Source organism: Macrotis lagotis, chromosome X (assembly GCF_037893015.1).
Source record: "Macrotis lagotis isolate mMagLag1 chromosome X, bilby.v1.9.chrom.fasta, whole genome shotgun sequence".
Lineage (NCBI taxonomy): Eukaryota > Metazoa > Chordata > Mammalia > Peramelemorphia > Peramelidae > Macrotis > Macrotis lagotis.
Window position 1 is genome coordinate 386,996,749 of NC_133666.1, and position 27,417 is coordinate 387,024,165.

General features: G+C 35.1%; 1 long non-coding RNA gene across 1 annotated transcript in view; it reads right to left on the bottom strand.

Moving 5' to 3' along the window:
* Positions 1 to 815: 815 nt before the first annotated feature.
* The window catches only part of LOC141499720 (uncharacterized), a 44,407-nt gene continuing 17,805 nt past the window's right edge, over positions 816 to 27,417 (bottom strand). Inside the window, exons 2-3 of the long non-coding RNA XR_012471737.1 lie at positions 18,238 to 18,397; positions 816 to 938 (exon numbers count right to left, since the gene is read on the bottom strand). This is a non-coding gene — a long non-coding RNA (uncharacterized LOC141499720). The remainder of the gene's footprint in view (positions 939 to 18,237; positions 18,398 to 27,417) is intronic.

A 27,417-nucleotide genomic window follows, 5' to 3' on the forward strand; every position in this document is an offset into this window, starting at 1 on the left:
GCAGTCAACTGTGGTCTGAATAATTAGATCTTCATTTCCCCTAAAATCTCTGACTTGTTAGAAAGCTCGACAACTCTTACTATTAGGATTATACTTTTGGATAAAGATGCTTTTCTCTGGAGGTTCTAGTTAGTGCAGATATGCCATTTAAGGGCTAAAATATTAACTGATTACTTCTACTTTTTTGAATCTGGGATCCCACTGATTTGAGTCTGTGTTCTCTATCTAATGATATAGCTTCAACCCACCAGGATCTTCTTATCCTGTGGCATATTTGCTCATGTGTATTCCAATAAATCCTTTACATGGAGTCTAACTAATGACTAAGAAATCTTCTAGATGATTTGATGTTGCATGGATCCCAATGGACCACATACTCATATTGGTCTAATATGCATATTCCTTATGCATAATTAGAATAACATGATTATTGATGGGATCCTTAATATATTTGTATTCTGTCCTGGACATTTGTATTTTCCAAGGTTAAACTGATTAGGGTTAATTAATATTTTGTTGAATATTAGTTTATAAGATTAGCTAGCAGGTAGCAGAGTACTGATATTTTATTCAAATGTCAACCAGGATAAAATGGAAAGATCACTGGTTCTGCCAATGATGTGATCTTGGTCTTAGATAAATAAAAATATCTTTATCTGCAAAATGAATAAGGGAAGATGTATTTTTGAACATTAAAGTTTATTTCAGTTTTAACATTCTCTTACTCCTTAACAAATTATAGGGAAAATTCCTCATGCAGAGCAAGAATTATGAAATCTATATGCAGATCAAAGCATAGTACCTTCACCTTGTAAATTTTGTTTTATGCTTTTTCTCATTCTTGTAGTTTTTGCTTTTTTTCTGATTCTTCTTTTACAGTGTGACCAATATGGAAATATGGGTAACAGGATTGTCCATGTATAACCCATATCAGATACCTGGGGGGAGAGAAAGGAAAAAAAAATTACAAAAATAAATGTTGAAAAGTATCTCTATAATTGGAAAATCAAACAAACAAATAAAATTATGGGGAAAGTAAGAGATATTTATAATGATCCCAGAAAAGGCAAATTCAGAGAGAGTGTTGTATTGGGGAGCTCTGGATTAGAAGAGGCAACATGATGGAATTTTGGGCGGAAGAGGACAGAAAAGTGGGGAATCAACAAGGGTGCGGGGGTCCAGCCTCTGCGGGGTCCTTGGAACCTGACAGGAGGGATAGAGTCGGCTAAATGAGTTGAGTCAACAAGTGGGTAAAGGCAGGAGCAGGTTGACTGACTGTCAGCTGCTTGGATTTATTTTTATAGTCTCAGAATCATGTATGTTGCAAGCAAGCTAAGATCATTTCCTTGGTTACAAAAGTGTATAATTTTTATCATCAGTCATATAGTTCATATGGTTACAAGTTTTAATCATGTGATTACAAGTTTAATTAATAATCATATAGTTAGTTTAATTAATAATCATATAGTTAATTGATTTCTTATCCCTACTCAGACCATGATGACCTCAACCTGTCTGTTACCTTATTTATTACTACATTGTATAATTGTTAATTCATTTACAGTTATTAATTAAGCAATTCTTTTAATGGAAAATTTTTTATATTTTTTGTGTAAGTAATGTTTTTCGATACACTTCCTTAACAATCTATAGTGAGGGTCTTTATGCTTGTCCACCCATCTGTTAACTCTTACAATAACCATTTTTTCTTTCAGGTCTTGTTCGTAGAAGCCACAGTTTCTTTGACTTTTTTATTCTTTCCCATGGAACTAAGGCTACTGGAATTCACATATTGGTCACCTGTACTAACTGTTTTCTCATGATCTTTTTCATATATTTCTGTTGGTAAGGGGGCAAAACTATTAATTTCCCTGGAATTCTATCTGACCCATCTTGTATCTGTTTTCCCTGTATATATATATTCTGACATCTCCTTGGAATTCCCAGTGTTGGGTTTTCCAGAGATTTCATAATGTTGAAGCCTTTTGTATGCCTCAGGGAGAGGCAGTCCTGTTAAATTTGGACAGAATTTATAATCTGTTTTATTCAATGAATTTTTCTGAAACCCTTCCTTTATAGTCATTCCACTATTAGAGTGAGTAAATATTGCAATCAATAATAAACCTATAAATATTGGTATGCAGGAAATCCCTATATATATTGAAGAAGGAAATGTTCCATCAGGCAGTGTGACTGCCTTGAGTCTTCTTGCTGAGACTGTGTCAAACAGCTTAGAGACCCTGGCTCCCAACACAAGGGAAGACTAATGGATCTGAAGATGATCTTTTCAGACTTCATAATTTTTCTTGGGACTGCTCTGGACAGAACATATGCATATGTCTGCTACTAATGGTGACTACAGAGTTCCTGGCAACTTACAATTTGAGTTCATCTGAATTGATTCCTATCTCAGAATAAGTTTCCTTGAAATGGAGGACTATCTATTTCACTTGCCTCATTTTATAAGGTCTCATTAGAAATAGATTTCATTGATGATATTTGAATCCAGATCCTCTTACTCTAGAATTAGGGGTAAAATGTATTGGGTTTCTCTTTCATTTTTCAAAATTAGCTATTTCTAAAGGGCATTCTCTTTTCTATCCTTTGTGGCTTTGCTTCCTAATGTTCCTCACTTTCATTCAGCCTTGGAACACAGTGCTAAGCCTAACTGACTTTATGAGTCCTATTTTCTCTGATAAGAGGAAATTATATTGCCCCAAACTACATTTATTTCATTATATATGATATTGATTTAGTTCAGCAAACATTGATATGCACCTGCTATGTGCTAGGGTGGTAGGCATACAAATGTTTCAGTGAGACATAGCCTCTGTCTTTAGGGAGCTTACATTTTACTGGGATAAGGATAGCTGGAACCTAACACACATGAATAACTGAATAGAAATTATATCAATAATTTTTTGAGTGAGCGACCTAGAGGTATTCAGTTTACTGATTGCTGCTACCATTTCAATTTAAGCTTTTATTGTTGTGAATTCAATCCCCACTCTGTATCACAATATGTTATGGAACTGGTGAGGCTGACTTGATTTCACAACCCCAAAATAGTGCTGGAGAAAGGGCTCATAAAGCTCTCTGGTCTTTGGTTTCACTCTTCTCAGGGAGTAGGACTCAGCATGAAGTCCCTATCCATGTCAAGCTCTAACAGAAAAGGGATCCCAAGAGAGCAATGAGCAAATCTTATTGCTGATTTTGGAAGCCAGCTGAGGAGAATGACTAAGTGATTATAGAATATTTTGGAAGCATAAGTGCTGGATAATAATAGGACATAGGTTCTGAATATGAAGATTTCATCTAAGAAATCATAATCTAAGATAGCAGTATCAGTCTTTGTTTATGTGCCTCCTGTCATCTAAGACACAAAAATGATGAATAGGTAGAGATTGCAGTCTATTTCTATCCCTGAACACCCATTTGATAGCTCACTCCAAGACCTTATGATTTACTTTGGCGAGACCTGTTAAAGAGTCTAAATATTCATTTCCACCATAATGATGTCTAGGAAATGCCTGTGTTTTTCACCAATGGAGTTCTGCATGTACTAGGAATTCTCTCCAAACCCCAGGGATAATTATCTTTCTAATGGGAGCCCACAAGTAGCAAGCCTATGCTTGCCTGCCTTTATGTCTTGGGCAGCCATTAGTAGAATGTTAGCTTCTGAATTTTAAATAGCATCCTCTGCCAGTGCCAAACTTTTTATCTTTTTTTCTTAGAGTCTTTTCTTTACAGACATAAACTGTAGAACATATTAATCCTTAAATAGTATAATTCTGTCCTAATCACAAGAGAAGAATTACTTGCTTCTCTGGAAAGGTTTTTTTTTTTCCTCTGAAGAGCATTGACTGTACCTCACTGACTCACCCACCTTGCAAGACTGAAGATGATCTATTGTGAAGAGTAATTACACTGCTTTTATTGATGAGGGTTGCTATTAGAATCCTTACAGGAGACTTAGATCAGGGACTAGCTTCTTTAAAATGTCCAATAGACATTCATGAGGAATGAAACTCCCCATGGTTTGGAATGCTAATGAAAGCTTTGTGTACTCACCTAACACATTCCCTCAGTAAGAACAATAATGGATAAAAAAAATAACTATTAGGACATTTCATAGAACTAGTCATTTAACACTAAGTGCTATAATGTCTAAGTCAGTTGAATAAACTGAAAAATTCCAGAAGCTGGAAAAAAATGACAGATGCTCTGTGCAGTACAGGATGTTATTAAAAATGTGTATGTGTCTACCTAGCAAGATAGGTTACTGGCTCATTATTCATAGTGCTATAAATAAAGAGAGGCCAATGAGAACTGACAAGAGGACTAATAGGAAAAGGGGAGCAAAGTAGGAACAATCATCCTAAGAAGCTCTTCACTGCAGCAGGAATTAGACATGACAACTGGAATCCAATTTTTAAAAAGAAAACTATTGGCAAAAATATATTTACTTCAAGATTCTATGAGTCCTTCTGCCAGTGATATGTCTAATCATGCCAGTCCTACTCCAACTCAATAAAATCCAGTGACTGATGTTTCCAAGGATCAAATATATAGTTACCCTTTCACATCATGATGGTTAGAGGCATGGCATTCCTTTGATCTGGAAAATCCACCTAAATATTTTTGACTTTCCCTTTATACCAGAGAATAAATCTGATTTTTTCTTTTATGAGGTGTTTACAATACCTTATAAAATTTTGGTTAAATATTTAGTCATAGATTGTATATAGGTCAATGTTAAGTGAAAATATTGTAGCTTCCACAAAACTCCCCCCCCCCCCAATATTCCCATTTATGGTATTTCTTTTGCCAATCTGCTATATATATATATATATATATATTCTGGTCCTCCCTCTACCTTTTTAGTTTCTCTTAAACCCCTCCCTCACCCTGAAACTCCTTCCATGTACTTTGTGATTCTATGACTCTGGCTTCATTGTTATTCCTCACACATGACACTCTCATCTCCCAACTCTGGATATTTTAATTGGCTGCCCCCCATACCAGAATCCCTTCCCTTCTCTTCTCCACTTCCTGGCTTCCCTGACTTCCTTCAAGTCAGCTATAATCCCATTTTCAACAAGAAGCATTTTCCTATCCCTTTTAATGCTAATGTCTTCTCTCTGTATATTACTTCCAATTATCCTGTGTGTAGTTTGTTTGTATATAATTATTATTCCATTTGATTATGAACTTAACAAGGGTACCAACCCTCATTAAGAAGATGAGTCACTTGTCCATGCTCAGGTAGGAAAGCATCTGAGATGGATTTTGAGTCAAGTTCTCTTTTAACTCTATACCATGTTATTTCTAATAGAATTTAACACTTGAAGGGACTTTAGGAATACTCTAGGGCATAGAAAGTCACAGCAATGGTTAGCAGAAGTCCAGAAATAATGACTTATTGAATCATGATTTCCAAAGGAAGAGGTGAAAACTAGGATGGGTTCATACATGGTGACAGGTCAGATGGAATGAACATGGCTAGGATGTTGACCAATGGAATTTTAGGCATGTTCTAGGTAGTCTAGTTTGGAGTTTGGAGTTGGCTAATTATAGAATACTAGTAGCATGTGAATGGATTAAGTCATAGTGATAATAGGTGAATCAGAGGAGAGGAAACTTCCATTTTCTGAATGTCCCTTTTAAACATTCTATCATCCAAAGGTAACTGATGGATGGATGGCTCCTTGATTATCTATAATAATATATAAATCATTTTACCTTTTGGCAAAAAGACTAAAAAGTTCAGATTGGATCTAGAAGTTTTCTCTCTCTCTTTCTGAAAAGGTTCATATATGGAGATTCTATTTCTGCTTGACTCTCTCTTGACCTGTCTTCATGGGTATGTGACATGTGCTTGTGCCCAAATTGGAAGTCACCAGAACTCTCTCTAAACAGGAGAAACCATATGGACCTTCAAGAATGGCTTCTCCCTACAGTATATATTGACATACAGCATGAGGCCAGAAGTGCTACATGAACAAAACTTGAGGATCTTCACAAGGTTTTATTCTGGACCACTGTGTGGTCCAGAAACTGTGTGGATTCTGTATTTTTACAGAACTTCATTGTAAACAAGCATTTTTTAAGTGCTTACCATTATAAAATAGGCAGTGTGCTAAATTCTGGGAATAAAGTACAAGCAAAAAATCAGACAGTTCCTGCCTTTAAAAAGTTTACATTCTAAGGGAAAATATAACATGTTAAAGGTATCCAAAGAGAGAGGGTGTCAAAGTCCTGAAAATGAAAGGTCAGAAGGAGCTCACTAATGGGAGAAAGACATGGGAACAGAGGCAGAAGGCAGGTGAAGCATGGTGGCAAAGTCTGGAGAGTAAAGCACTGCTGTCCTGGTTCTTCCTTAAAATGAAAGATCAACATGTATCTGACTAAGAATCCCCTCTATAATAACTCTGACTTATGGTCATCTGTCCTTTACTAAGTTTTCTCCAGGATTTAACTAAGTAAAAGAGGCCATTCTTTGCTTCAATTCTTTCTTATCTTGTCTTAATGTTGTTGCCTCAGTAAAAGATCTGATAAAGACCTTAACTTAATAAGAACAAGGTCTTTCACTGCATCTAGAGCATCTCCAGACATCCTGATCTATATATGGCCACTGGACCCAGATGCCTCTGGAGAAGAAAGTGAAACTGGTGATTTTGCATAGTTTTTCCTCACTTAAATCCAGTTCACTTGCATGTCATGGTGTCATTATCTCATAAAATGGACAAACAATAACCAGAAGGCAATGCATTTTATTTCTTGAGGCAGTCCATTCCATTTTGGAGTGACTAATAGCAAGATGTTTTTCTTGACTCTCAGCCTAAATTTGTTGTTGTTGCAATTTTCACACACTACTCCTATCTCTGTTCTCTGTGGTTATTTTGGTTTTTCCTGTATAGAAAGGTCTTCACAGGACCTGTTCTTCACATATACTTTAACAGAGCTGCTGAGAGAATGCTATGTTCTATATATATGCACTTATACTCAAATATTTGATGTTGAACTCTTGCTTTTTCAAATCCTATTAGCTGGCTTCTAGATTGAAACCACCATATTGTCCCACTTATTGGATCATTTGATGTAGAACTGAAAGGGTTCTTATATTCCAATCCACTAATTTTAAAGGATAAATTGAGGCCAAGAATTGTTAATTGACTTGACAAATCACAAAACTAGTAAGCATCTAAGAGAGAATATAAACTTAGATTTTCCTGAAAAACCCTTGATTCAACTCTACCACATTGTCTCTTAGTTAAGTTGTACCATTTTCCAGGTTGGCTCAATTTCTTAATTTTCATACATTCTCTAGCGGGGAGGAAAACTTTTGTTTTTGCTAGTTTCCTAGTTAATATTATACTAACCATGCTAGTTTAGGATAAAGGTTATTCATGCAGCAATTTTAAAATCTCATATCTACATCATTAACTTTAGATCTGACAAATTAACTGGTCCAAAGGGATTTTGGGTCTGAGAACAACATAACAGCTAGCCTGAATAGAAAGGAATTGTGTAATGCCCTATTTTTAAAGAAATGGATTCTATGACAATATGCTCTACCATTACAATAAAATATATTTATTGCTTATTACCATCTGTCACACTTTGGGGAAGTGTTATTTTATTATTCATGAGGAAAGTCGTGAGAGGAGATAAAATAATATGACAGTGTGTACCATTATTATGAATATGGACTATTCCTGTAAATAGAGGGTAAAAAATATTCATCTTCAGATAATCCAAACCATTATAGTCCTTTGATCTGGGTCCACAGTCCAGACTTTGGATCTAGAAATGGGAATAAACGATTACATTCTAGTTACTGACCACTATTCACTAGTAATTTTGTGCTGACAGTCATGTATTTTCTTTGAGTAAAAAAAAAATTGACTTTTGCAGCTGCTCTTAATTACATGAGATCCTTTATTTTCTTCATTGAATGGCATTTTTTGTCCTGATAAGAGAAGAGCTTAGAAAGCTCTAAATGACATTCTAGCAGAGCTTTTACTTTATCAACAAAGAGGCAAAATTTGTTCCCAAGGTCTAAATAGAAATATTAATCCTTAGAAAAGACTTTATGCAGGCCTCAAATGGTTTCAGTTTTACATTTTGTTTTTGCAGTCAATGGACCATTTAGACAATTAAGTTGCATTTTACTGTGAGATGCACAGATAAAAAAAGTTAAGTAGAATTTTGTGAATCTTATCTTTCACATATTCATATAATCTCAATTTCAAACTACAAATGAGTTTGAAATTCATAGATCAGTAGTATTCAGTGTGATTTTATATTATTATACATCTTAAGGCCATTTTCTATGGTCCACCTGTATGTAGTTTTTACTCTTAGAAACCTTGCATATGAAGTATTATTTACTTAGAGCCCTTCACGAAACTATCAAAAGTTTAGTAATAGTGAAAATCTCTTCATTTCTCTCTTATTTAACCTTAATGATTGAATAATCATGGCCTTGGTCAAAATAACTTGGGAAAGACCTAGTTTTTATTAAAGCCAAGGTTTCCCATTCTAACCAGTACCATCTCCAAAGATCTTGATTCATATATGGTCTGTGGACCCAGATAGTTCCAGAGAAAGCAAGGTTAGTGACTTAGCACAGCACACCACCTGCCCCTGCCCCCACCTCATTCAAATCCAATTTACTTGCATGTCAAGAACAAGATGACAAACATCAATCATTATCCATCAATCACACTATCTTAAAAAAAAACCCAAACCAAACCCTGCCCAATCTTTGATAGGTGCTTGATATCTTACTAATGTTAAGTGGACAAAATTGGCTCAAACTAGATTCATGTAATTTACCAACTTTGTGATGGGAGGACTTTCATTTAACATCAATGAAGTATTTCTCGAGTGCCTGAGATGTTGTCTCCATATGTTATTTCTGAAATAGTGGAAAAAAGGATATAGAATATGTATGTGCATGTGTGTGTTATAATTGATTTAGTGTTTTGAAGTTCACAAAGCACTATATAAACATTATCTTATTTTTTCCTCATAATCCTAGAAGCTATTTTTATTGCCTTGACAATATTACAGATGAAGAAATGGAGGCAGGCAGATTAGTTAAGTGACTTGCCTAGGGATACACAGCTAGTAAGAATCTGAGACAGGATTTGAATTTGTGTTGCTGACTTTAGTGGCAGTATTCTATCTGCTGGGCCACCTAGCTCAAGTTTTAGTAAATGAATCTTTACAGAGTTGCCTGAAGCTCAAAGAGGTTAAAGGACATTAATAGACAACAGAAGTAAGATTGGAACCCATATTTTTGATGCTAAGGACAACATTCTCAATATTTTATCCTACTGCTTCATGGGATGGACCATTTAGACAATTGATAGATGATTCTTGCTACTTGTGTGATCTTGGGTGAGGAATCTTACCTCTCTAGGCCTCAGTTTTCTCATCTACAACATAATATAGCTAGACTAATTGGCCTCTAAGTTCTATTCCAGTTTTGGTCATATATATATATATATGTATATATATTATATATGTATATGTATAATATATGTATACATTCTTTATTGAGTCAATGGATCCTTGAAATGAAACGGTGCACCAACCTTGAGTTCTTTGACCAGCACAGAACTTGTTCTCAACTACAGTGAAAGGATGAAAGACCAAAAGGCCACTTTTTTAAGTATCCTTAACTTCTATATATCTTCCCAATGCCCTTGGACAGCACAAACATATCTTATGAGATAATCAATGGGAGTCAACCATACAGAAAGATCTGAAATTTGCTTGCCCAAATTCTCGTCATACTTCCTTATCTATACAGTTTTGGTATAATCCTGTTACCTCAGGATGAGCTGCTTCCTGGGCAAACACAAAAGTAGGAGAATGAAGATGTCCTGAGATACTGAGCCAGCAGTATTGCAAAACAACAGAGGGGCAAGAGGGTCTTGGAGAGCTTTGTCCTTGTTATCTCACAGCTGTGGTCCTCAAGGATCACTAACAGATCCTAAAATGCTATAAATTTAAGTTTTTTAAAATTTTATTTATTTAAGGCAATGGGGTTAAGTGACTTGCCCAAGGTCACACAACTAGCAATTATTAAACGTCTGAGGATGGATTTGAACTCAGGGACTCCTGACTCCAGGATCAGTGCTCTATCCACTGTTCCACCTAGCTGCCCCTGGCTTTAAGTTTTTTTTTTAAGGATTGCTAGGCAGTGGGGTTAAGTGGCTTGCCCAAGGCCACACAGCTAGGTAATTATTAAGTGTCTGAGGCCAGATTTGAACTCAGGTACTCCTGACTCCAGGGCTGGTGCTCTATCCACTTCACCACCTAGCTGCCACCCCGGCTTTAAGTTTTAAAGGTAATTCTATTCCTCAAAAATAAACCCATAAGTTTCCAGTGAATCAATAAGTTGAAAGATGAAAACTGGAAGAATTTCTACTTGCAATAGAATTTGTCTATCCAACCAAGTATTCTCCATGCTAGCTTATATCTTGCATTTTATCAGATTCTTTTCAGTTATTAATTAAGGCTTACCTTCCTTTTCCCATTCTCTATATTACCTCCTTATGTCTTCAGTATTTTTGCTTCCTTCAGGGTTATACTGTTTCAGAGAACAATGGATTGTTCTTCCATAAGCCTGGATGAGGTACTTGCAATTTCTGTATAGAGAGGTATGCCCAACAAATAAGCTTTGGGATTATTGTGGAAGAGGCTAGATCCTTTGCCAATATTTCTTTTAAAGATTTCTCTCTAACCTTTCTTGGCTTTCACTCAATGACTCTTCTGTTTGCTTTCTTTCCATTAAAAAAGTCCTAAAGTTTAGAGTGATGCTAAAGTTTTAATACAGTGCATAAAATCATAACAGATAATTAAACATGATTTTACAGATATGAAGTTCATGTGCCACATGTGGTGGCATAGAATGTTCAAAAGAGTAACTTGCTAAAATTACAAAAGCAATTTGAATTAAGAAAAAAATCTATCTATGATTTGGGATGTATCAGACTTTACTTTTCTAATTATCTCTCTTTAGCTAATATTAAAATCAATTACTGTTTTTTGAATACATTATCTGCTGATGGTTCCAAAGGTAATAGGAGGATAGGAAGGAATGAGAGAAGACAAATGAGAATAGAAAAATCAACCTGAAATGACAATTATATTATAGGTAATCCACATAATGGAATAATCACTTCATAATAGCTAGGCACTGATTACAAACTTTTTTTGTATGTCTAAAAAGATTTTAATCTTATAGAATCATAGATTTAGAGTTAGGAGAAATTTTACATCCCCTTTACATCCCCTTTATTATACAAATAGAATATTGACATAATGTAGAGGTTAAATCACTTGTCCAAAGTCATATAGACAATAGATAATAAAACTGGAATTTAAACCTGAGTCCTTTGATTCCAAATTCCATTTTATTTCTACTATACTATGCTGTCCTCTTTTCAGTGACTTAACCCAACCTTCTTGAATCACTGATATCTAATCTGCTAGGTGGTCCGGTGGATAGAGTATTAGACTTGGAGGCAGAAAGATCTGACTTCAAATCTTACCTTAGACATTTATTAGATGTGAGACCCTTGACAAATCAATCAATTCCTTTAAACCTCATCTGCAAAGTGAAAATAATAATAGTACCTATCTTTCAGGGTTTGTTGGCTTGTTTTTACTTTTACCTTACCATTTTGCATTATCTTGAGTTTTTGCCACAATGCATTATTGCCAGGTCATGTGGCTAACTTTTTGAAATGAACTTTGTAACAATGTCCACATAATTATTCTTTCCAAAATGTTTGGTGATATTTAATTACTTAACATATAATTTCTTCTGGAAATTTACTCTATGGTTTCATAGTTGTTTGGGCAAATTAGTTACTATTCATACCATGGTACATGAAATGAAAGTGAGATTTTATTGCAAGATTGATGGAATTACTGAGAAACAAAGACCTAGAAGAGTTAGAAGGAAACGATGAGATTGATTTTCCTTGTAGAAGAGCAAAAAGTGATAAAGTAATCTACAATAAAATCAGCTTTTAAAGTAGAAAGCAACACTGCAAGTAGCAGGAGCAGATGTGGAGGCTGTGGGACTTTTCTGCTTTCAAAGCGAAATGGATGATTTCTGGGAGCTAAGTTATAGACTTCAGGTACTTTACATTGAATCACCTATTCTCTATAGTTTATTTATGTATGCTCTCATTTATCTCTAAAACTGCTGTGTCAGGAGATGCACTTTTAGGTGGGGGGGAGAACTTGGACTTGGAGTTGAGAAAATAAATGAAGCTGGAGGAATTTTAATGATTTCATAGGATCATAGGATTTAGAGCCTAAAAGGAGAACATGATTTGACAGATGAGTAAACAAAGGCCCACAGCCATGAAGAGGTTTGGTGATTATAGAGATAATAAAAAGCAAACTGGAATTCTAACTCCATTACATTTTGTACCTGTCTTTAACCTATTGAAGCATCAGGAAAAATAGTTGTTACTATCCTATCTATAATCTAAGTTATAATATCCCTAGTAATTCAATGCATTTGGTAAGCAATATGGCTATTATCTCAGTGATGCAGATAACAATTCATCCATGATTGTCGATTCCATTCTCAACCTCTTGCCTTTCTACCTCTAGCTCTTGGAAAAGTAGTGCAATCAACACCACTATTCTTAAAAAGCACAAGTCAATTAAATGCTTTTTATATAACTCTATTCATCATCCCTATGGATTCTCTGATCAAAGCAACCCTCTTTGACCCCCCCCCCACACATATATATATATATATATATATATATATAATATTTATAGTATAGAACACTAACTCTGGAGTTGGGGGAACTGAGTTCAAATTTGATCTGACACTTGATATTTTCTGACTATGTGACCCTATGCAATTCACTTTCTCTCTGATTACCTTGTGACCCTTCCCCCAAAATATAAGCTCTTCAAGGACAGACTATCTTTTTAATTATTTTTTGTATTTCCATCTTCAGCACTTAGGAGACTGGCTGTCATATAGTAAATCCTTAATAAAGTTTTTCATTCATTCATTCATTTATTAATATACTCCTTTGATGATGTACTCTTCCATTTTTCTGCCTAATTTCTTGCTTGTAATATGTTGTAGCACATTACACCTACTGTGCACCACTCAGTTATCCTTTGGCTGATCCTCAATTTCAAACTCCAGGGATTGATATGCAGGCATAAAAGAAAGCAGAAAAATATCCATTTGAAAAAAAGGATAGGGGTGGCTAGGTGACACAGTGGATAGAGCACCAGCCTTGGAGTCAGGAGTGCCTGAGTTCAAATCTTGCCTCAGAGACTTAATAATTACCTAGCTGTGTGGCCTTGGGCAAGCCACTTAACACTATTGCCTTGCAAAAAAAACAAACCTAAAGAAAAGAAAAAAAGGATGATTTTTGTTTCAGGGAAAAACTTGCAGTCCTTAAAATTACTGCATGTTCCCATTAGTAATCCAGACCATTTATCTCTTTGTTTCATGAATTGTTATGACATTTAAGAATCTGTCACTAAGAATTCAGTCTAAAGGAGATGATCCTTGAAAGGTTGGTTCTCAGAAAGCAAATATAATCTATTGCTAGAACTATACTCAAAATCAATTCTTCTAGCCTAGTATAATTTTCTAGAGTTTTATTTTATTAGCATAACCTTTGAGTGGGACTTTGTGTAGATAACCAAATCTTCTGACATTTTTATTTTGCTAGCGTAGTTTTTGAGTGGAACTTTGTGGACAAACAGGATATTTTTTAAGGTAGTATAAAGTTTATGCAAAATTGATGAACTCCATGGCCTAAGAGGTTCCTATTTAGCTCAGTTTCCTCACTATCTCAAGTCAAAGTTATCACTTCCTCCTGTGAATACCAATAAAAATTCTGACAGATATTTTACTGTCAATCAACCTTTTTGGAATATTTCATTGTTATTTAATTTCTCCTGTGGTTTTGTCTTTTTGAGGCCAAGTTTGAGCAGGATGAGCTTGTTTTCTGGGGATTTTTGACTTAGTGTTGTAATAGAAACACTATCCTTACTCATTAGTATTTTCTGTCTTTCCTTTTCTATATACTAGACTGAATCTTTACAATCAAACAATTCATTAAAATGTGTGGGGAATACAAAATTCTATTAGTCTTACTATTTTTTAATCACTGGAAAGCATTTATCCTTAGACAGCAGAACAAAGACTTAAAAGCTTTGTATATTATCTCTCATGAATATTAGGAACATAGAGGATTCCATAAAAATATGAAGGGGAAAGGGGAAGGGAATATAATGCCTATCATGTGCTAAGCATTTTGCTTGCATTGTACCAAGCATTTTGAAAATATTACATCATTTGACCCTTATAACAACCTTGGAAGGTAGGGTCTGTTTTATAGCCATGGAAACTGAGATAAATAGAACAAGGGACTTTCCCAGGATCATATATCTAGTAAGAGTTTAAGATCAGATTTAAATTCAAGTATTGCTGACTTCAGGACCAGGGCTCTATCCACTGCATCACATCAGTTGCCTCCTAATGAAGTATTAGAAGACTCAGAAAACCTTGCTTGATAGTTCTCTGACTACTAATATTTTGTAAGACATAAAATGAAGAGATAAATGCCCATTCTTATAAAGATTGTCCTGAACAAAATTTCAACTAAAGAAGACTCTAATTTTATTAAAAGAACTGAGTACATATCTTCATAAAGAAATCTCTTACTACTCTTTCTATTGTCACTTTATTTCTTCTAATGTTTGCAATTATTCAATCCTGAAATTTGTTGTTTGGCAAGTTTGAAAATCACTACAATTTTGGTTTTTCTTTCTAAAAATGTTTTAAACTCTTTTTTAAAATATAGAATGCCCATCTTTTGTCCTGTCTGATTAAAATCATACATGCAGAATAAGTCATCCTGGGCTTAAAACTTCTAACTCTCCTCCCAAATGGGCTAATACAGGACTCAACAGTCTTGGTCTCTGTCCCCAAAACCTTTTGATTAGTCAGAAATGATCCCAGTTGGATGATTTGCTTTTTACCTTGAGCTTGGTAGAGTTAAATAGCTCCATGCACATAGGAAAACCTGTCTTGAGGATTAGTCCCATTTCCTTTGTTCCTTAATTTTCTGGTCTAGTTTGAGTTGTTCAGAGCCTGTTTTCTCTAGCACTGGTAATTGAAAACTTTGCAGCACAGGTTCTTTCAGGTTTTAACCCCCTAATAGGCTTTGTTGTTATTGTTGTTTGTCCTTCATTCTTGAAGAGGAATAAACTAAGCAAACTTTTGAGACCCAAGAAAACTTATGAAGTCTGGAGTCAAGTTCTCAATTGAAATGTAAAGAGGGAAGGGAGAATGATTTTCATTAATACCCTGTTATGTCGTTAAGTCTGCTAATGTGACCTCACTCTTGGTAATGTGGGAAGTGACCTCAGGTTCAGTGAAGGTCAGTTCCTATTTTTTTTTAATCTTTTGGATTCTGGATTTCCTAGACCTTGGAAACAGCTGAAGTTGCCTTCTCTTTTGCACATAAGTTCTGTTTTGGAGGGGTTTGGGAGATAATAGAGATTAGAGGAAATTTCTAGTTTACCATCTTGTTGCTTATATGACCCAGAAGTTCTCAAAGACTATCTTTTTTAATATTTATATTCTCCCACTATGCCAAAGGGATTATAAAACCATGCCTACCCTTTGATCTAGCAATGCCACTACTAGGTCTATTTTCCAGAAGAGATGAAAAACAGAAGGGAAAAGGTCCTGTCTATATAAGGATGTTTATAGTAGCTCTTTTCTGGTGGCAGGGTACTGGAAATTGAGGAGATGATCATCACTAACACATTGTGGTATATGATTAAGATGAAGTACTCTTCTGTTTTAAGAAATGATGAACAGGATGCTCTCAGTAAAAAAAAAATTAGCATGGGCAGATGTGATGGGAAATGTATAGCAATATTGTAGGACGATCAGCTTTGAATGACCTTCCTTTACTTAGCAATGCTGTGACCCAAGAGAACTCTGAAGGACTTATGATAAAGACTATTTATTTATCCCAAAGACAGAGTTGGTGGTGTCTGAATGCAGATTGAAGCATCCTTTTCTTAAACTTTATTTTTCTTGAACTTTCCTTTTCTGGGAGTGGTGTTACGTTGTTATTGTCTGTCCTTCATTCTTGAAGAGGAACAAACTAAAGTAACTGTTGAAACCCAAGAAAACTTCTTGTAGTCCGGAGTCAAGTTCTCTATTGAAATGGACAATAGGAGGGGAGATGGTGGTGCAGGGATAGGTTGTCATGACTAATTGGTAATATATTTCATGACTACATATTTTTAGCTTATATTAAATAACTGGCTTTCTCAATGAGTGCAATTGGGGTGGAAAGAAGGGAGAGAATTCAGAACTCAAGGCTTTAAAAGTGAATGTTGTTTTGCATGTAACTGAGGAAAAGTAAAATAATTTTAAAAAACAAACTAAGCAACAAATAAAAATAAAAATATACACTGCTTGAACAAATATTCTCCCAGTGGGGAGGGAAAGAAAAGGAAGCATATATTTGTAAAGTACTTATGGGTCAGGAACGTTATTAGACACTTTATAAATATTAACTCACTTGACCTTCTATGAAGGAGTTGCCATTTTTAGCTATGATTATTCACATTTTACAATTCACAAAACTGAGGCAAATAGAAGGTTAAATAACTTGTCCAGGGTGATATAGCTAGGAAGTGTCTGAGGTTAGATTTGAATTCAGGTCTTGTTAATTCCAGGTCCAGCACTCTATCTACTATGCCACTTAGCTACCAGTAATTATATATCATAGAATACCAAATATCAGAATAATCTAAATTGCAGTTAACCCAAAGGCAATTGGAAAAAATTAATGGTGTGTGAAATCAGACCTCAGCATATTATGCATGAAATAGGATAATAGAATCGAAGAGTTACATGAAGAACAGTAAGGTACCTTAAGGTCATCTAGATCAATCCCTTTGATTTTACATTATGGCCCAGATGTGATCACAATCCAGTCACTTGTCCAAGATCGCAAGGGAGATAGTATAAGGAGGAGACAAGACTGAAATCATCTCCTCTAAATCTAAATCCTCTAAATCCTCTAAATCTAGTATTATTTACATTTATCACAGTAAAGTTAGGATACATGTTACTGCAGAGGAAGAAGGGCTGCTTAATAAAAAGAACAAGTGATAACAGACGAATAGCTGGAGTATTTCCCTAATTTTGGCAACATACATTAAAAAACATAGAAGGATTCCAAGGGGGTAGATGTTTCAAAGAACTTCATAGAGAAGGGATAACTGCATCAAAGTGTCCCCTGTTGAGTATATAGGACAGGTGAAGAATGTTAGCTAGTGGCAGTGGAACATGCAATCAGGAATCTTCCTTGATTGACAGAAAGTAAGTGTGGGACAACAGAATAGGTGAATAACCTCAATCTAGCTTGTAAATCCAAAATCAGTAGATGATGTTTAGAAATGGAAGATATTAATAAGTGCTTGTTGATTGATGATTTGATTCATTAATTGTAGGACCAAGAAGGAGTTGGATATTGTGATGAAGGAACTCCTATCCTAGAAAGGGTCCTAGGTTAGACTAGTTCTAAGTAGCTGCAACTAGATAGAATAGTTTAAAAAGTAGCTGCTACCAGTTTTAGGACCAGAAATATTCATACATATTTATAACAACCTTGCTATGTGTATTATTTATGAATTTGTATATGATCCTTTGCCTTGTGAACAAACTCTGAAAACTCATTCTTGTAGTCTAATATGGAGACAGGGTAGGAATTGAAAGAAAGTAGATTCAATTACATTGACAATGAAAGAAAAATGACACATCACAAGGCCTCAGGTGGAATATTTCTGAATTCAGTTACTAAAATAAGTTGTCTTAGGTGCTAGATTAGTATACTTGGTGCTTCCTCTTAGGGTTTAGAGATCATGGAAATGTAATCATGACCACAATGCTGACTACTCTGACTTCCCATTATCTGAAGGACAGGTATGAACCATTTCACTCTTCCTATTCATTCTCTGGTGTCTGAGAATGGATTGAGGGATATCTAGGTTCTCTGCTGATGATTCCAGGTCCCATTGATGGTAGCCCCTCAAGTGTAAGATTGTTCACTTGTTCTCTAGTTTTATTTAATCACTAATAGGAATATATAGTTAAAAAGGTATAATAGAAACTATGTAAATAATTTGACTCACTTCATATAGAATTCTAGTTCCAAGTTCAAACCCCAACTCAGGATCAATACCAGGCACTTGGGCTTTCTCAGGATTCTCTGCTAGATTGGCTTATTGTAATGTCCTATCCACAATCCTGGTTCCAAGGTTGCCATTGCAATTGCCATTGGGTACCCTTAAGCTGAGAAGACAAAACAGAACAGAAAGAACATTTTCAGGTCCATTTCTCAGAACTAAAGTACCCCTTCTTTCAATTTAATTCTGGATGCAGTAGAAAAATAAGTGTCTAGCAGAGTGACTATCTCAATCTCCTCAGTTTTAGAGACACAACCTGTTCAGGCTATAAGGTCAATCAAAAAAGGCTACTCCCACTCATGTGATGGGGGCATGCTAGAAAGCAGTGTACCTTCAAATTAGATAATCTAGGCATGCCTAGGATATAGGCCAAGCCCCTGTATAATAGAAAAGGAAAGAAAAATATCTCTGGATTGTATTTGAGAAGCTAGTTTTCCTAGGAAGCTAATAAGGTATTGTAGGGGCAATGTATGGCAGGGCCAAACCATTTTCAAAGGTCAAAGCCTGGTATCCAAAAGCTGGGAAAGACTTCCAAGGCCTTGTCTCATATCTTGAAAATAGAATATGACCATATTTGTTCAATTCAATTCCTACTATGTGGAAGTCATTCCTTTGGAAATATAAAAATTAAACAACTCCTTCCCTCAAGGAAATTTGGATTCTATAATATCCCTGACCTGAAGGAAAAATATGTTGATTTAAGCAAAGGTATATTTCATCTCTTCTAAGACTTTAAAAGAAATATTATATGAAATTACAAATTCCATAAGGACAAAAAAAGTTGAGAGGGATAACCTACTAAACAACTCAGTATATGGCATAACTAATGCTAGCCCCCCCCCAATAGGATTTTAAATAAAAAATAGTTTTGGCAAACCTGAATTATCAGTGTACAAACCATAACTCCAACAAGCCCCATCATCAAATAAAATAAGGAGTACCATCATTGCATTTATTCTGAAAGAAGTTATAATTTTAAGTGAGGGTCAATACTTGTGGCCCCCTACTATGAGGGTCTTCTCCTCTCCTCTGCCTTGTGCCTGCAATCTTTGTTCCATAAAAGATAATCTAGCCAAGAACATCATCAGAGGTAGAGACAGTGACACCCCAAGAGAATGTTCCTTTTTACAACAGAGTAAATGGTTGAAAAGAGATAGAGTGGCAAGGCAGACTTTTCTTTCCCAAACGTTTGTCCATAAGCATAGAATCATTGAATTTTAGAAATGGAAAGGGTCAGGAAAAAATCATCTCTTCCAGCTTTGGCAAAGGCCAAATTTAATAGTTCTTCTTGTAGCATTGTTGGCTAGGACTAGGAAAGATGCAAAAAGAAATAAGATGAGGTCCTTGTCATCAAAGCTTTTGTAATCTAGCAGGCAGATACCATTCTTGGTCTGAATATTTCTATATAGGTGTTCATAAGGTGTAATTCAGGAGGACTCTTTTGAGATATGACCATTTTAGCATCAGGAAATGTGAAAGAATTAGATGTCTAATAAATCATACCCTGGTGTTGGGTCAATATTGATTTTCAAAAAAATAAAATTATCACTGGCTCCTCAGATCTATGAAACTTATGGGGTATTTAGAGAACATACAGCTGTCATATATGAGGCTGCTTGGATCCTGTTTAGATAAAGATCTGGGGACTCTGGAGACATTTCTGGGATTCTCCTATAAATGTTCTCTAATTTATTTAGGACTTTCTTCATGAAGTCTACTTAACTCTTCCCTTCAACTTTATTTATAATAAATATGCATTAAACTTCTATACTTTGTGGATATCTTGCTGAGAGATGTTGGGGGGATAGCAAGTTTATATAGAATGGGTCATCATTCTGTTGGAGCTCATAGTCTAATGGGCATATATACATATATATGTGTATGTATTTACATGAAGGATATGATAATTTCATGAGAAGTAGAACCAAAGTGCTATGAAAGTTAACAAATTGGCAAGCCTTTATGAAACTCTTATTATGTGCTAGTCACAATGTTAAGTGCTGAAGCTGCATATATGAACACATATAGCCACACATATATATCTGTACATTATATATATCTTTATTTCCACTACCTCTAACTGAAATTTAACATTTTCTTCTTTAAAAGCATTGTGGTGGGGCCGCTAGGTAGCGTAGCGGATAAAGCACCAGCCTTGGAGTCAGGAGTACCTGGTTCAAATGCGATCTCAGACACTTAATAATTGCCTAGCTGTGTGGCCTTGGGCAAGCCACTTAACCCCATTTGCCTTGCAAAAAGCCTAAAAAAAAAAGCATTGTGAGAGTCCACATGCTTCACATATTATGGAAGCAGTCATGCAGGAAAGTACATAAATAATTGAAATATCTCCTTTCTAAAATAGGGTCCCAAAGTACAATCCCTTCCAAAAGGGATCATAACACCAAAAGGCTTAAGGACTAGGCTGAGAACATCACAAGTAATTTAACATTATACTGTGGGCCATTTAGAAAGTAGAATAACAAATTAGAACTGAACTAATTTTTTCTACGATTTTCAAAGGCTTTTAGAACCCAATTTAAAATAGATGGGATGCTGGGTCTCATTTTTAAATTTCCAAAAATATTTGTTGTACCTATCCACTTTGAAGCTAATGCCAAAATGTGGTTGTGGCTTGGCTAGAACAGTGAGATTTATTTCTGCCATCTCGTTCGCTGAAATAGTCATGTTAGAGCTCCGTTTACTCTTGTAGATCAAAATAGAGATGACTAGTGAAGCATTTATATCTTTAAAGACAGTGAACAAAATAATTGACAATTGAAAAGATAAGACTACTGTTTTTTAAAATTTATTTTTATTAAAGATATTATTTGAGTTTTACATTTTCCCCCCAATCTTGCTTCCCCCCCCCCCCAGAAAGCACTCTGTCAGTACTTTGTTTCCGTGTTGTACCTTGTTCCAAATTGGGTGTGATAAGAGAGAAATCATATCCCTAAAGAGAAGAGAAGTCTAAGAGGTAACAAGATCAGACAATAAGCTATCTGTTTATTTTCTAAATTAAAGGGAATAGTCCTTGCACTTTGTTCAAACTCCACAGCTCCTTATCTGGATACAGATGGCACTCTCCTTTGCAGACAGCCCAAAATTGTTCCCGATTGTTGCACTGATGGAATGAGCAAGTCCTTCAAGGTTGAACATCACTCCCATGTTGCTGTTAGGGTGTACAGTGTTTTTCTGGTTCTGCTCATCTCACTCAGCATCAGTTCATGCAAATCCCTCCAGGTTTCCCTGAAATCCTGTCCCTCCTGGTTTCTTATAGAACAATAGTGTTCCATGATATACATATACCACAGTTTGCTAAGCCATTCCCCAATTGAAGGACATTTACTGGATTTCCAATTCTTTGCCACCACAAACAGGGCTGCTATAAATATTTTTATACAAGTAATGTTTTTACCCTTTTCCCTCATCTTTTCAGGGTACAGACCCAATAGTGGTATTGCTGGGTCAAAGGGTATGCACATTTTTGTTGCCCTTTGGGCATAGTTCCAAATAGCTCTCCAGAAGGGTTGGATGAGTTCACAGCTCAACCAACAGTGTAATAGTGTCCCAGATTTCCCACATCCCTTCCAACAATGATCATTATCCTTCCTGGTCATACTGGCCAATCTGAGAGGTGTGAGGTGGTACCTCAGAGAAGCTTTAATTTGCATTTCTCTAATAATTAATGATTTAGAATATTTTTTCATATGGCTATGAATTACTTTGATCTCCTCATCTGTAAATTGCCTTTGCATATCCTTTGACCATTTGTCAAATGTGGAATGACTTTTTGTTTTAAAAATATGTCTCAGTTTTCTGTATATTTTAGAAATGAGTCCTTTGTTAGAATCATTAGTTGTAAGGATTGTTTCCCAATTTACTACATTTCTTTTGATCTTGGTTACATTGGTTTTATCTGTGCAAAAGCTTTTTAATTTAATGTAATCGAAATCATCTAATTGGTTTTTGGTGATATTCTCCAACTCTTCCTTAGTCATAAACTGTTCCCCTTTTCATAGATCTGACAGGTAGACTAGTCCTTGATCTTCTAATTTGCTTATAGTACTGCTTTTTATGTCTATGTCCTGTAACCATTTGGATCTTATCTTGGTAAAGGGTGTGAGGTGTTGGTCTAATCTAAGTTTCTTCCATACTAACTTCCAATTTGCCCAGCAATTTTTATCAAAGAAGGAGTTTTTATCCCAATGGCCAGACTCTTTGGGTTTATCAAACAGCAGATTACTATAATCATCTCCTGCTTTTACACCTAGTCTATTCCACTGGTCCACCACTCTATTTCTTAGCCAATACCAAACAGTTTTGATGACTGATGCTTTATAATATAATTTTAGATTGGGTAGGGCTAAGCCACCTTCTTTTGCACTTTTTTTCATTAAGCTCCTGGCAATTCTTGACTTTTTATTTCTCCATATGAATTTACTTACAATTTTTTTCTAACTCATTAAAGTAATTTTTTGGAATTTTGATTGGTAGGGCACTAAACAGATAGTTTAGTTTTGGTAGAATTGTCATTTTTATTATATTAGCTCTACCTATCCATGAGCAGTTGATATTTGCTCAGTTATTTAAATCTAATTTAATTTGGATGAGAAGTGTTTTATAATTGTTTTCAAAAAGATTCTGAGTCTGTCTTGGCAAATAGACTCCCAAATATTTTATATTGTCTGAGGTTACTTTGAATGGGATTTCTCTTTCTAGCTCTTCCTGGTGTTTCTTGCTAGACATATATAGAAAAGCTGAGGATTTATGAGGGTTTATTTTATAATCTGCAACTTTGCTAAAATTGCTAATTGTTTCCAGTAGTTTTTTAGATGATTTCTTGGGATTTTCTAGGTAGAGCATCATGTCGTCTGCAAAGAATGAGAGTTTTGTCTTTTCCTTCCCAATTCTAATTCCTTTAATTTCGATAAGACTACTGTTAATGCTTCTGAGAGCTGTGAGAACTTAAAAATTTTCTGAGACAATCTTTTCTCCCCTTACTAGCTGGAGTTTTCATTTTTACAAATGCTAGTTTAATATAGAGTTGTGTTATTTCATTTTGGGCTCTTTTATTTTTACCATCTAGGAAATTATCTTTTTTCCCCAGCTATGTAAGTCTCTTGGTAAATTTAATCTGCACTTTATATTATGGTGTCAGGAAAGCACATAAATAATTGAAATATTTCCTTGTGTAATTAGGTCATCAGCTGCAGTGAACTGGCCATATTTACTGGAGGTAACAATAACATGCACCTGGTCCATATTTACACTTTTACAGAGCATTCTGTAGCCTATTTCACTAACAACCTAGTTAGTTCCCCCCTTGTTTCTTTTCTAAGGTTTCTGATGTTCCTATTCTGTTCATATAGGCAAATTATAAATACTTTTCAGCATATTATCATTGCACAGGGAAAGTATATTTTAAGTTACATTATTCTTTTCTCTGTTCTACTTCACATTTGGGGCTGTGAATAGATGGGAAAAACTTTCACACACTGATTTTTTTTTCTTCTCACAGTTCATATTTTCTTGATATGATTTTTATATTGACAAGACTCAACTGGTAAAAGCAATCTGAAAAAGTTACACTTGCTAGTTGTTTAATCAAATTGCTCATATTCACTTCTATGGAAATCTTAACTCTTTCAGGGCCCTAGGGTATCAGTTTTGAAGTTTGTAATAAGTGATACCTTAGTTTTCTTCTCTGGAGATCCCTTAATTTTCTTGTTCAATGTGAGATTTCAATTCATATTTTAAAAATGATTTAAAAAAAACTACCTAGCAAGTTATTGAGGCATTGTCTTTGAGGAGGGATGTGTCTTGAGGTCTGCAGTTTCATTGGTATGAGGAATTTTCAGTTTGGAGACTCTATTGAGGTTCTCAACAACTGCTCTATGATTTAGAGTGTTCTCTAGGATGCTGAGACATTAAGTAACTTACCAAAGGTGGTACAAATATTAAATATCCGAGGATGGACTTTGATATACATGTTATTCTGAAACTAACCCTCTATTTATTAAACCAGTAACTCTGAAATGAGGGACACTAAATGTTATATTACTATGATCTAGTTTCATTCTTTTGTTTATTTTGTTAAACATTTCCCAATGATATGTTAATTGGGTTTGGACCACACTCAGGAGTGTTGGGGACCTCTATGCATCATATCATTCTATCTTTCCAACATTACAAACAAAAAATGTAAAGACAAAAAATAATGTACTTCTTTCCCTGAAAGAGTTTACAGTCTGATGGGGAAGAGGTAGTAAGACACATGCATGTCAGAATGCAAGGTAGAATTTGATATATTCAAAAGATAAGGCTAGATAAATTACTAGTAAGAAAACATGCAAATATGTGTAGATTCTGTGATTTCCATGGGAGCTCCTTCCATCATGTAGATTCTAAACCATCCATAACTTAGTAGATGAATCTTAGTGATAGGAGAAATACGAAGAGGAATATCTTATCTTTGAGGTAAAATGCTCATATAGATAAATTAAATTCAAAGATTTTTTACTAGAAAAAATTGATATACCATAGGTTTGTGACTTTTGTTAATGAATAATTGTGGCTTTTATCAGGTTGTTGTTCAACTTGGGTTGTTTGATGCCATGGCAAAAAAATTACTTGCCAAATGGTCAGCCTACTGTACTTTCCATAGTGATGGCCTAGTCCATATTTGTAAAAAATAAAAGAAATCATTTACATGATATCTTTTCTGACCCCACCTCAAAATAATTGGTAATCAAAAGATTAATGTTATAATGGAACACAAGTTCATTGAAGGCAGGGACTGCTTTTGTTGTAGTCTTTGGTTTTCTAATACTTAACACATAGACTTACTTATGGGAGGCAGAACATTAAAAAAATTAGATGCTTTTAGGGAGAAAATTGGTGAAACCTTTTTATTTTCTTTTATCCAAATTATCTTTTCTAGGTCCAGTTTGGATGTACCTCATCAAAAGAAACAAGTTCTAAAATACATTTTGCAACTTGAGTAGGAAATGTAAATGGATATGGAGGAAAATCAGTTCTATATGGTATGCACAGCTGCTTTCACTTATTCAGTCTTCTCCAATAATACCAGCATTATTGGGAACCTGGAATTAGAAGGGAGATGGCAGTCAGAACTACTAGTGATAAAAGAAAGGATGATGAGTTAAATTCATAGGTAAATTCTAGACCACTGTGAGAGAGGGAAGGGAAAAGGAGAGAAGAGACAGTAATCATGAACTCTATAATTTGATAAGATAGTAAAGAAATATGGATAAAATCCAAAATATTATTCACATCACATGAGATGACATGAACCTCAATAATTTGCAAAGACTTATAAACATTATAGAAAATTAGAAGAAAATATGTTATGAATTTGCATCCAGTCTCCATGTACAGTGTTGACTTGGCTAGATTGATAGTAAATACATGAGGAAAGAGGATGGCAAACCCTATTGGTGCTCTTCTGTCTTTGGATAAACCAGTACAATACTACATAGCTACAATATTATATACAGTGAGCAGAAGTTGGATGCCATAATGGAGCTCTCTGGGTTCACATCTTTCTTCTTATATTAATTGAGTAACTCCCTGGGGTTTAGACAAATATCATACTACGGTAAAAAAAAAAAAGAGAGAGGTTTTCCTTAGTAAAGAATCACAGATCTTCCCACATCTGCAAACTATAAACTTCATGTGGTGTGTAGAGAGGTAGTGTAGTGATAGTGATATGGGGTGACCACTCACAAAACTTCAAGTAGGAAGAGTTATCTTCCAGACCTGTATCTTATTGACTTTTTATGGCAAATGACCTCTCTTGGTCTCGGTTGCTTTCTCTATAAATGAGAAAGTTGGATTACGTGATCTCATGTGTCTTTTCACTCTAACAGTCTATGATTCTGTGATTTCTGTTCAGTCTTGAGAGTTGCTCAGGAGAGGCTAATTGTCTGGACAGGAGAAATAAGTGGTCATGGGACCAAGACCTTGTCTAGAATTGACTGGGCTAGTGGGTAAATTCTCTGTATGGACCTGGGTAAATCACCATAGGCTCTGTGTCTCCTCTAGAGAGAATTCTCAGGCCACAGTAATTATCAGGGGATTTAACTCTGGAGAAAACTTGCAATTCAGAAAAAAGATAGCCCCATATCCTCTTCTGAGGGAATACTTATTAAACTTCCCATTAGAAAAGGCTGTAAGGGACCATATTCAACAACAATTCAATTCAACAGTCACCTAAGTCACCTAATATGTGGAGAGTACTTTGGTATGGGCAGGGGCAAGATACCAAGGTAAGATAAAATAGAATTTCTGTTCAAATGCAGTTTCTATTTGAATATAGTATGGCAAATTGGGGTTTGTAATTCACAAAGACAAGCATTGTCTTCTAAACCCTGAGAAAAGATTTGAGATTCAAAGATCTCTAAGACAGAAAGTAGAACTGAGACATGAATGAATAAAACCTTTATTAAGAACTTATTATGTACAAAGCATTGGGCTTAGTGCTAGATATAAAAATAGGAAACTCAAACAGTCCTCACTCTCAAGAAATTCATATCCTAATGAGAGAGACAGAACACATAAAAATGTTAGTTGTAAATCAGATAGAAAAATGTCATGAGGTCTTAGGATACAGTAGCAAAGATGCTGTTAATGCTTCTTCTTTAATATATATATATATATATATATATATGCACAGAAATCATATCAATTTTTGCTGTTGAACAATTTGATAGTACCTAGGATTTTGGAGGCAAGAATTTTCCTTTCTGTATCATCTGTGCCTGTAATTCCTGCTGGAGCAATTACCAGGCTATATCTCTACAGGTGCCAGGATGATGATTGAATCACAATAACATTTATAACAGATAGCTAGGTGGGGCAGTGGAAAGAGCACAGTTCAAATATGGCCTCAGATACTATTTGTCTCAGTTCCTCATTGTAAATATGGGGACAGAGTGGGGAAGGAAATTTCCAGTATTTTTGCCAAGAAAGTCTCATGGAAAAAGACTTTTTAGTGCTTGAAAGTTTGCAAAATAATTATAAATATTATTTTTCCATTACAATAAACAAGGGGAGTATATTCTTCTATTTTTATCCCATTTTGCATAGTGGGAAACTGAGTCAGTG